This window comes from Mixophyes fleayi, chromosome 6 (assembly GCF_038048845.1).
Source record: "Mixophyes fleayi isolate aMixFle1 chromosome 6, aMixFle1.hap1, whole genome shotgun sequence".
Taxonomy (NCBI): Eukaryota; Metazoa; Chordata; class Amphibia; order Anura; family Limnodynastidae; genus Mixophyes; species Mixophyes fleayi.
This window is the reverse complement of record NC_134407.1, coordinates 13,370,251-13,382,445: the sequence shown is the minus strand read 5'-3', so window position 1 is coordinate 13,382,445 and position 12,195 is coordinate 13,370,251. Positions and strand designations below refer to the sequence as shown.

At 40.5% G+C, this 12,195-nt stretch overlaps 1 long non-coding RNA gene across 1 annotated transcript; it reads left to right on the top strand.

Annotated features, from left to right (window-relative positions):
• The first annotated feature begins 6,185 nt into the window (after positions 1 to 6,185).
• Positions 6,186 to 7,792, top strand: LOC142160190 (uncharacterized). Its single transcript, XR_012693093.1, has 2 exons — positions 6,186 to 6,606; positions 7,288 to 7,792. It is a non-coding gene; the product is annotated as an uncharacterized LOC142160190 (long non-coding RNA).
• The last annotated feature ends 4,403 nt before the right edge of the window (positions 7,793 to 12,195 follow it).

Sequence of the window (12,195 nt, the reverse complement as noted above, 5' to 3'; positions counted from 1 at the left end):
ATTACCGTTACTACAGTTAAAAGAAACGCATATTTTTGGTCGCATCTCTATGCAGCACGAGCAGTAATCGGCGTTACTTCTGTCAGAAAATATCTGCATGAAGTGTCTCGTGGAACCTCGCGTTGGTATTTTCTGAATTGAATCTGCCCCTAAGTGATGTATGTAATAAAAGCTCTCTTGAGAAATGAGGGTAAACCTTGCAGCTTTTGAAGAAGAAAACCAAGAGAGTTTATTTTTATGAAAGGGCTGGGTCTCCAGTGGTTGGAGGTTGGGATGTCTGCACAGTGCACCTCTGGAGAGTTTCCTGCCTGTCTGCAAACCTCAGTGTACTTCTAATTTGTGGACGCTGCCTAGGTTGTGGGTGTCCTAGATTCTTCCCCCTCATGTACAGACCCAATCGCCAACCTAGGGGTAAATGTATCAAACGGAGAGTTTTCCAGCAGGTTTGAAAAACCAATCAGATTCTAGCTATCATTTATTTAGTATATTCTACAAAATGACAGCTAGAATCTGATTGGTTGCTATAGGCAACATCTCCACTTTTCAAACCCGCAGGAAAACTCTCAGCTTGATACATTTACTCCCTAGTGTGGAGTGGGGTAAGTGGCATCTTCTATCCTTCGGGAGTATGGTGCTGGGCAGTGACATCATAGCCTAATGCCACAGTCCTGCCCATTACAAACATGGGGGAGCAGTAGCTTCATAAGTAAGAAGCCGCCAGCTTTTGCCCCTCCATGATTTCGAACAGTGCTCAGTATGGGGTGAGGGGGGGGGGCACATCGGTGACAATGAAGCCGCCGAATGGGTGGCATAATGTCCCTTGTGCAATATTTTAGGCACCATGGTTGGCCTCGTGGTAGCACCAGCCCTCATTCTTCAGAGAGGAGGTCTGCACTTTAAAGCCCACTGGGAGAACCATCTGTGTGCACTGATACAAAATTGAGGCGTTTTGTGGTTCTCATCATAAAGGAGTTCCTATGACTTCACAATCCATACTAGTTCTCTGGGACCCAAATCTTAGAAAGAGAGCTACAGAAAAACGAGGGGGCGCAGAAAGAGGGATACAGAAAAACGAGGGGGCGCAGAAAGAGGGCAGCAGTAAAGTCTGTACAGCATTCTGCTTTAGACATCAGTGCATCTGGACTGCAGCCTTGCCAGCCAGCCAGCCAGGAGGAGGTAAGAGTCATCATTTGTATTTTACAATTGTCAAGTGTGTGAGGGGCAAGAAAGGGACTAAATCCATCTTAAGAATCTATATATATATATATATATTTCATAAAGGATTAACAAGATGTGAGTTCCGATACCTTTTTTTTTTTTTACAAAAAAGCACTGTATATATATCTGACAAACTGTTACTGAAGCGCGGTGCGGATACTTGCAGTAGGATGACCTCACGGAACAGCATAATCTGTAATTATGCGCCAACATCGCAGTGCGATGCACAGCGGCAACCGCAAATTAGCAGCAGGTCAGACACTTGTGTCTCATTAATGCAGTCGCTCCCAAAGTTCTCTAGATAGCAACGCTCTGGACAAATCGAGCAAACCAGTCAGCAGCGGGTACAATGCAGGTTCAGCGTTCTGCAGCAGCAAGAGGAGTGCAACAGTCAACAATACAAAAATAATAAAGGAGTCAGAAGCGGCACAGCGCATGGCCGAGATAATGGTTTCAGCAACAAGTGTTCAAACAATAAGATAGCATTGATCAGTGCTTATGATAGCGATGGTCTCAGGTGAACAGGTCGGTATTCAGAAGTATCGAGCTGGCATGGCCGCAAAAAGCCACAAGATGTCTAGGTGCAAACAAAGGTACAAAAGTCAGAGTGACAGCAGCAGGAATCAATACAAAGCGGGTCCATATACAAGATACAGGTTACAGGACGCTGAACACTAATCTAAGAGACTCAATAACTGGCAAGGAATCCTTGTACTGACTGGGTCTTATAACCAACAGTATTTACTCAGCACCTGCATAGAATCAATGTTCATCAAGCCACACAACTAAATAACCCTTTCTCTGTTTCCTTAGTCCTAACCCAGCTGACAATCTGGAGAAAGTCTGTGAGCCATAGTCTCTAGCATATCTCTTGTAATTTCTTAATGGAAAATTTCACTGTAGGCCTCTGAGCCTCAGATACCATCATAGCTGAAACAGTCCGTGACAGAGAGATCCAGAAGTTGAGTAATCCTCTGGTCTCGTGGAGGAGCAAAGCATGAATCTCTCCAACAGCAGCTACTTAGTCAGGGTTTTTCCTGAGGAAGCAGATGGGTAATTTGTCAAACGCATAGAAGTTGCTGTTATTAGGGAGAGTCACAATTTTGTCCAACGCAAGAAGTTTTTTGGGACTTCCATAATATTCAGTGACCCGTGGACTCTTTTTTTTTTTTTTTTTTTTTTTTTTTAAATTAAATAATTAATATTTTTGCTGTTTGCATTTTTAAATCAATGTTAAAGGTTTTCATTATTAGCTGATGTTAGTCTCTTCATGTCCATTATGATTTTTCCAACAGGAGATGGTTTTGTCAATCCATAGAATGTTTAATTTCACCAGTTTCGCTCAGATCATAAAACAGTTTGGTTACAGTGTCTCTCAGACTTATTTCATGCGCATACACCCCATTCATTGAAAAAAAACCATTAATTTCGCAATTTTTGTTCAGCTTGCTCAAGTTATAGTACTCTCTGGATCAACATAAGAATTATTCAGCTGAATCACATTACAAGACATCAGTTTCAGTGCCAGTTTTGTTTCCTGCATTGATTTTATGTTTTTGCATCATCAAGCTACCAGCCGAGATCCGATACTTTTATTTATTTATTTTTATTACTAACCTAATTAAGTTACCTATTGGCTGAGGAATAATTTGAATGGTGGTTAAAGCCCACACTTCAAGAGGAGAGCCTCAACCAGATATATGAATGTATGGGGCGCCCTTAAAATCTCACTTTCCCCTACTCCTTGGCTTAAATCAGGAACCCCCCTCAAGGGTGGTTTTATGTAATTTGGCACAGTGCTAGGAGTGTGCCCCTTTGATCTCATTTTGCAACCCAGATTGGCTGGCCGCAGTGACCTGCCTGCATGACCTATGCAAAACGTTCCAGTCCTTTCAGTAACTCTATAGTTGCTTTTTTGCATGCCTAATGGGCTATGCCATTTTCGTCTAGGAATCAAATGTAAGTTAAGCCAATTGATGTCCTTTTGCCTAGATTGTTGCCACCCAGTTGAACAACTATATCTAGTGGCCCAAATTGGCTTCCTGACACTTTTAGCCTGAGGTTGAAAACTTCCTGTTGCACAACCCATGGGCAAGTATTAAATATTAAATTGAAATTGTTAAACTAAATGTAAAGTTTTCTGGATCTAGAGGGAGAAGCCTGAATGCCGTTTCAATACTGGACCCTGCATTGTTCTTTGTTCATTGCATCATTATCAGACCCCCCTTCTCGATAAGACCAGCGCTGTGTAAGCCTAAACTTGTCTGACGCTAAGTGAAAAATAATTAATAATTATGGGGTGCTCCTGCGTGGATTTCGGATTATGCTGCGATGCTCCTCTTACCTTCCTCTCTACTGATGGTTTGAAACACTCTGTAAAACACCAGGTTATAAATTCTGTTTCTCCCATCTTAGCCATGTATCTTTAGGTTTTATGTTTGCTTAGAGCTTCTGGAGTTATTAAGTTGCCATCCTGCTCTTTTGAAAGCCTAAACCTGAGATTTCCTTGATTACATTGTTTGCCGTTAAATTAGAAGCATGTATCAGTGTTCTGCCCTTGCGTGCTAGACCACAGCGCTGTACAGAGAACTCACTCACATCAGTCCCTGCCCCATTGGAGCTTACAGTCTACAGTCAATTTTGATATCAGCCAATTAACCTACCAGTATGTTTTTGGAGTGTGGGAGGAAATCAGAGCACCAGGAGGAAACCCACGCAAACACGGGGAGAGCATACAAACTTCACACAGATAAGGTCATGGTTGGGAGTTGAACTCATGACCCCAGCGCTGTGAGGCAGAAGTGCTAACCACCGTGCTACACGTCTCTTGCATCCTCCAAGGGATGTGTGTTCCAGCCAAACTTCAATATCCCTACTGCCAAAATGTATAACTTTTTGCCAATGATGCTTCCTATGAAAAGTCTTGTCACTTGCTCTCCACATATTCTAACAGGACAGAATTGATTGAGGCTCTGGTTTTGACCTTTAAGTACACAGCAGTTGCTGCTTAGCAGTCACTGCTACTAATTGTTATAAAGAGCAACATTGTAATTGCAGAACGCTACACAATTCACATGGCTCTGAACACAAAAGTGTCTAGTTACACAGTTGCACATATTTATGAATTATATTATTATATGGGATATTTGACAAGCGCAGGACTGATATTGAAACGCTCTATTTTACCCTATATTTGAAGAGAAGTTCTCAATAATTCTAACCCGCTATGAGAAGTTCTCAATAATTACAGCTGCATATATGAAACTCGGACATTATATGCAGAAATTGGCAATATGTCATCAGTGAAGGACTGATGGTTATTTGAATGCAAGTACAGATTACTTCTCTATTTAAAAACATCTATTTGAAGGTGAGAACTCACAATCCAATGAATTAACCACATTTACATAACTACAGTAAGTGAAATTTAATTACTATAGAGCTAAGCAACAGACGACAAACAATTCAAATATGAATTGATGTCAAATATTTTGAAAAATAACTATAATAATTATTATTTGTTTATACAGCACCTTTCTCCCAATAGGACTCAATGCACTTTACCATGTCGCAGAGGAAGAGGCAGCCTTCGTGGGCATTATAACCCGCTATGCTAAGTAATCATTAACATTTATTGAGTATTATTAGTATCTCAATAGAAATTTGGATCTCCTAAATCCAGTTCTCAAGCCATATCCATGCTTGTTCACAGGTGACTAAATCAAAAATCATTGAGGCATTAATAAAATAAACTTTATATAAGCAGATATCCTTAAAACCTTGAAGGGGGTGCAGGGGGGACTTGATGACTGGAATTGGGAGAAAAGAATACTAAATCTCAACTTAAATTCTGATTACAAAAACTGAATATTGTTCTATTAATGCTCTCTTGGGAAGGTCACTCTTCCCCAATTACTTTTTAGTTTTCTGTTCCTGTAAATCCCCCCCCCCCCCACACCCCCACTTCCTTTAGTAAAAAAAAATTCAAACAAAGAATGATCGAATCCCATCACCCGGGGACACCCATGCTTGTGTTTGTCTATAGTCAACGCTACAAGGACCAACATAACACAGCTGTGGTGCTTGCCATATATATATATATATATATATATATATATATATATATATATATAGGAGACCCATTAATGATTATGTCAGACCGAGAGTGTTGTTTAAAGCTCTGCAGAAAAATCTGTAAAGTGTGTGATGATTGCAGGAATGTAAGAGTTTAGTTGCAAAGTGAATATTAAAGATTTTCAAAGAAGTCTTTCTTTAGATTCAAATCTGGTGCCTGAGGCTAATCCTGGAAAAACAGCCATCATGTTAAAATTTGATTGTTTTCATGTTTATATTGAGTGTAGGATTGGGGAAAGGGAAGGCTTTGGCAGGACTTGGTCAGCTTAACGGGTATTGCACAATACTTTACTAATATTATAATCCTGGGACAGGAAATTCACATTTTCTTTTTAAAGGGGAAACAACAGACATCTGTACTTAATTTACTTTACAGTGTGTTTGTATCTAATTACAATTTAAATGGAAAAACGTCACTTTCACATTTTATTAATAACTGTCAAGACTCAATTCTCCCTTGTGTATATAACACTTTATTACAATATATATATATATATATATATATATATATATATATTTGCATTATCCCTGATTTATTGTCTTGTAGTGCTATCTGTCTTACCTCTATTATATAGGCAGAAATGGTATTAGGCGCAATGGGTGTGTTATAAAAGGACGCTTGTGTATATAAATCTCTATCAAAAGTGATAATGAATGGATAACGAATGACCTGTGTAAACACAATGGGGCTCATTTAAAGTAAGACACATATGTGTGTTTCTTGCATAGGATCCGCATTATTGTACTGCGCATGCGCACCAAATGTGTGTACGCATACCGCAGTGTATACATTCATGCGTTTCTTTGACTTGTTTCTCCCTATACCAGGAGAGGTGGCACGCGGACAGGAAGGGGCAGACAAGTAACTTGAGAAAGATCCAAATAAGGATCGAAACGCGTTGCAATTTGGATGTGGTGCTGTATGTGAACATACTTTTGGTGATAAGCAGAAGATATAAATCCTGGGACTCTATACAACAACTAATTTACATGCGATTACCGGGAACAAATCTGGTAGGAAAACTTGCAGCTCCCTTAAGGGATTTCTATGTTTTTAATCTTTTATAATGTGAGTGTGATATATTAGAGAAAATTGTACATGTGGAAGTGTTATGGTAATATGCCTACATTGCGTTTTTCCTCCTTTTCTCTCTCTTGGAGCTAAGCTTCTTTAAAGTGACGGGAGTGAGAACTGGAAATATGACGACTAAGGACATTCATCCAATGCAAGGTGCTTCTCAAGATATAATTAACGTAAGCAGACACACAGAACTGGGGGTTAAGGAGAATTTGTCTATGTTTACACCTGATTGGGCCCTTGCTGTGTACACATTTGGGAAGAAGGGAAACTAGTTGGAACACGTAGTGTTGGGTCTCCCAGTCTTTATATGACATAGTTCACCATACATTTTTTTTATATGGAATTCCCTTACCAATTGTACAAATAGGCTACTCAAGTTTTCTGGACAAAACCATGTTGCAATGCAAGGGGTGCAAATTAGTTTATTAGTTTGCATATAAGGAAAATACTGTCTGTGTTTTCATGTAGCACACAAATATTTGATAGCTTATTTGTACACTGAAATTTAAAGTTGATCTAGGACATAATCTACCCCAATTATAAATCTGCAATCACATTTTAAATTTACTTCCCCCTCCAATGCAACATGCTTTTCCTTTACTCGCTTATTTTTGTTTAACTTTCCTTAATGAATCAGGCCCATTATTACTGCTGTTCATCCATTTATTGAATACTGCCAATATTTATTGCATATAGATATTGTCATATCATATTGACATTTCAAATTTTATTACTGCTCATTATAGTTCAGATAATTTTACTCTTCCAATTTATTGTAGCTTTTTCATCCAGCCTTCACATTAGTCTTCACCATATCACATTTATCAGTGACTAAACTTGTTGTACGTCAACAGATTACAGGCCCATGAGTTACAAGACCTTATAAAAAAACGATGCAAGTGTCCTGTTGTCATGAGGTTAGCAAAGAAGCCACTTCTCTCCAGGAAAGGTGAGCGCTACCATCAGTCCTGTGTCATGCCAACAGTAAAGCATCCTGAGATCATTCATGCATGGAGTTTCTTCTCAGTCAAGGGAGTGGGCTCACTCACAATTTTGCCTAAGAACACAGCAAATTTTGGGTCCATGGCCAGTTAACTCCCCAGATCTTAATCCCATTGAGAACCTGTGATCAATCCTCAAGAGGCGGGTGGACAAACAAAAACCCAAAACTCTGACAAACTCCAAGCATTGATTAGGCAAGAATGGGCGGCCATCCGTCAGTATGTGACCCAGAAGTTGATTGACAGCATGTCAGGGCGAATTGAGGAGGTCTTCAAAAAGAAGGGTCAACACTGCAACTATTGACTCTTTGCATAAACTTAATGTAATTGTCAATAAAAACCTTTAATACTTATGAAATGCTTGTAATGTTACTTCAGTATACCATAGCAACATCTGACAAAAAGGACTAAAAACACTGAGGCAGCAAACTTTGTGAAAACCAATACTTGTGTCATTCTCAAAACTTTTTACCATGACTGTAGAGACAGAGTGATGAGTAACAAAGTAATCACTGCATTATATAGTGAAATTAAGGGAAATGAAAGTTTGCTAAAAAAAATAAAATGTGAAGACACAAAGAGACGAGACAAAATAACTTTACTCAATCTGGGATAGAATGTTGCAGGAACCGTTTTTTAATCACATTCCAGTAAGAACTCCCCAGTGCTCGTCCTACACTATTCAGTGTTCCAGTTATCTTCTGAGACTTCCCTTTCACCTTATAGAACAACAGGTGCGGGAAACTCCCCTGACATCACCTGAGAATTCTAAAACTTTGAAGGTGAAGACACTAAAGTTCAAAAGAGCAAAGTAGCGACCTAAATCAGCAAGGTAAAGGTACTTTAATTTAGACAGTTAAAGTCGTGCCCCTAATTTGTATCCAAATCTGATCAACATTTGAAATGCCAAATAAACAGTATCTACATCACATTTCACAGCACCAACACATGAAATGTGAACCTGTATTTTGTCTTGATCACATATTATATGGGCAGCACGGTGATTTAGTGGCTAGCACTTCTGCCTTACAGCACTGGGGTCATGAGTTTAATTCCCAACCATGGCCTTATCTGTGTGGAGTTTGTATGTTCTCCCCATGTTGCGTGGGTTTCCTCCGGGCGCTCTGGTTTCCTCCCACAATCCAAAAACATACTGGTAGGTTAATTGGCTGCTATAAAAATTGACCCTAGTCTCTTTCTCTCTCTCTCTCTCTGTCTGTGTGTATGTTAGGGAATTTAGACTGTAAGCTCTATTGGGGCAGGGACTGATGTGAATGAGTTCTCTGTACAGCACTGCGGAATTAGTGGTGCTGTATAAATAAATGATGATGATGATTTGTATTTATTTGTTAATGTTTATTTATATAGCGCCCGCTTGTTCTAAATGGAGAACAATACAATAATAAAACACAGACTATCAATTAATGAGCAAAGAAGTAAGAGGCCCCACTCGCAATCAATTTGAAAACAGGAGTTGGATACATGAGGGTAAGTACCACATACTGCGTATTGGTCCTGCTAGATGGCAATGGGAGATAGTCCTTAGTGGGGGAATATATTTCATAATACAATGTTGAGTAAAGAAGAAAAATAAATGTAGGTTTGAGCAAACTGTGTTTGTGTGAGATTCCTCCGGGTGCTCTGGTTTCCTACCACAATCCAAAAACATACTGGTAGGTTAATTGGCTGCTATAAAAATTGACCCTAGTCTCTTTCTCTCTCTCTGTCTGTCTGTGTGTGTTAGGGGATTTAGACTGTAAGCTCCAATGGGGAGGGATTGATGTAAATGAGTTCTCTGTACAGCGCTGCGGAATCAGTGGCACTGTATAAATAAATGGTGATGATGATGATGATAGCGACTGGCAGAGCAGCAGTAGAAGAACATTTAGCAAAGATAACTAGTTTGCCCACTGCATTCAAAATAGATTGTAGAGGTGACAATCTGGTTAGGGGAAAACCAGAAAGGAGAGAATTGCAGTAGTCAATGAGATTCTGAGTACAAGAACTGAAGTTTTTGCAGTGTCTTGTGTGAGATACAAGCATAGGGGTTTCTGAGGTATAGGTAACAGGATTTGGATACAGATTGCATGTGGGAAACAAAGGACTGTACTGACTCATAGAGGAGAGAACTGAGCCTTGTGGTACGCCATCTGATAGAGGAAGTGCAGAGATGGTGGATATAGAGAAACAAACACTGAAGGAGCGGTGTGATAGTATAATTAGAACCAGGGTAAGACGCTGTCCTGTAGGAGTAGGGAATGTAATATTTTATGCAGAGTTGTGAGTCCAGGAGATCTAGAAATGAGTCTTTAGATTTGGCAGTGATCAAATCACTGACCACCTCAGTCATTGCAGTCCCTGCATCATGCTATCAGGATCAGTGGAGGTAGCCATGGATTTAACCATGCCGCTGAAAACACCAAGGGGTAAATGTATCAAGCTGAGAGTTTTCTGGCGGGTTTGAAAAGTGGAGATGTTGCCTATAACAACCAATCAGATTCTATCTGTCATTTTGTAGAATGTACTAAATAAATGATAGCTAGAATCTGATTGGTTTTTCAAACTCTCAGCTTGATACCTTTACCCCCAGGTGGGAACTTGTGATTGGCTGTGATGCCATCAGCAGGTACAGTAAATGAAGCTCAATCAGAACCATCATTGTCTTGCAAAAACTTTGCAGACCAGTTTACAATACTGAATTTAAGAGCTGCAGGACCAGCTGAAGACCTCTCAAGGTGGAATCTTTTCCACAGTTCTTCTCTCATGTGTGTGCTAACCCAATGTACACTATGAACGCACCTGGTGCAGTTTTTTAAGTAGAAAATAATCAAAGCTCATTCAGTAGCTGAAAAAAATATTTTGGCGAAAAAACCAAGTTGTTGTTCAGGATAGTTGCAAACACAAGTAGTGTCTGTAGATTTGACAAAAGTAAATATAGCAGGTTATCAATCTGTTATATATGTGTAACCTGCCTCAACGTCTCCCCATTTCTAATAACCCTAACACAGTCCCTAATCATGAAAAGTTGCAAAAGGATAGATCATATCCCTGCCCTTCCATCTCACCTCTATGTGTCTATCATGTATAAATCGTCACATGTAGGGCAAGCTGCAGTTTAAAAGAGAGCTTAGGGTGTACTTCCGACCATATTCAAATCCGAGCCGATCTCAAGATTTTGAATTGCATCTAGCTGTAAGTACGCTCTGCCTAAACGGTACTTGCCATGTATAGACAGACAGAACAGACTGCAGAATACATACAAGCAATATAGGGTCACAACAGAATGTATACAATAAAAAAATAAGATAAAATAAATGAACAACTCTAAACAGTATAATCATTCATAAATGTGGTTGGTTGAAAAAAATATTTTATACAATAATTTTTTAGAGATTTTTTAACATTACATACATAAATCAAGTTCTTAATGCTCCGGCTGGATCCTCCTGAACTCTTTGGATCAGGACTGATGGGTAATGCACAGAGCGTTGACTCAAAGTTATGCTCAACACAGGGAGATGGATTAGTGTGTTAGCTTTAATCTGTAGGTGACGGGAATACAGCAGGTACAGACATCTCAGAGTGTTTAAATAGCTCCTACAAGAAATGTTACACACAACCCTCACTCCAAGTAGATGTTATACCAAACCTGCCTATTCTATACCATACTTGCCTATTCCTGGAATATCCAGGAGGCTCCTGAATTTTGTGAAGCCCTTCGCGAAAGAGTAGGCATCCTCCCAGATGTGATGGACGTGGGGCTTAATGGTGTGTGGTTTTGTGTCATTAAGCCCTGCCCCTGCTATGCAATGCTGTGCTGCAATAGAGTCACCACGCCCCCTCCTACCCCCTGTCACATGACCTCTCTTTCGGAGGAGACTTTTGAAATGTCGCAAGTATGCGTTGTACTTTAAATGGGGCTTATCGTGCTTTACATACACTTTGACAAACATCCTGGCAGGGGGTAATCTCGCCCCTGTCCATTTAACCAGTCCATGTTGATTCATTTATCTATCTCAAGGAATAAGCCTGGTCCATGCTGGTTTAGTTTATAGTGCTCTCACTGACACGGGACTTTACTCTTCCCTTGTCCACGTGCTGCCGTGGTCAATAGGACTCGCCTCCCTCTCCACCCTGGTTCCACTTTGTCTGACCAGGGAGATTTAGGGCCTGGTTCAGAGTGAGACATACGCCTATGTGTGGAGCATATATTTACGTATGCTCATAATACAAACATATGGAACTGAAGCTATTCAGACATGCAACTTTCTGCCACTAATGACTCCAATGCGACTACCGGTGGTGGGGAGGGCTGTTCTAGCGTAGGTCAAGTACAGTACGGGTGTATTTGCGCAATTGCGGACTGATTTAGACTGGGACATAGTCGCAGATGTCAGGTCCCGCCCCCGCACGCTCAGTAGGTGCCAGGGACGGTTGTCTTACTTCTCTGCTTGCGCGTCCCGCTTATTATTATTTTCCGTCGGGCCTGGCATTGCGCAGTTCCCCGGGTCCTCGTTGCTAGGCAACGGGACGCTAGTTTCCTTCTCCAGTCAGCAGTCCGCTGTTCTGACCGCCGAATCCCACTGCCACCAATCAGGGTTCAGCAAACTATTTAACTATTTAAAGCAGGTGCTGACCCCATTAGGGTGCCAGAATATCTAGGTCTTCCTATGCTCCAGCGCTCCAGTCTGATCTCCTGGATTCTGACCAGGCTTTACCTGACTGCTTTTGGAAACCCCTTTGGCCTGATTATATCTCCTG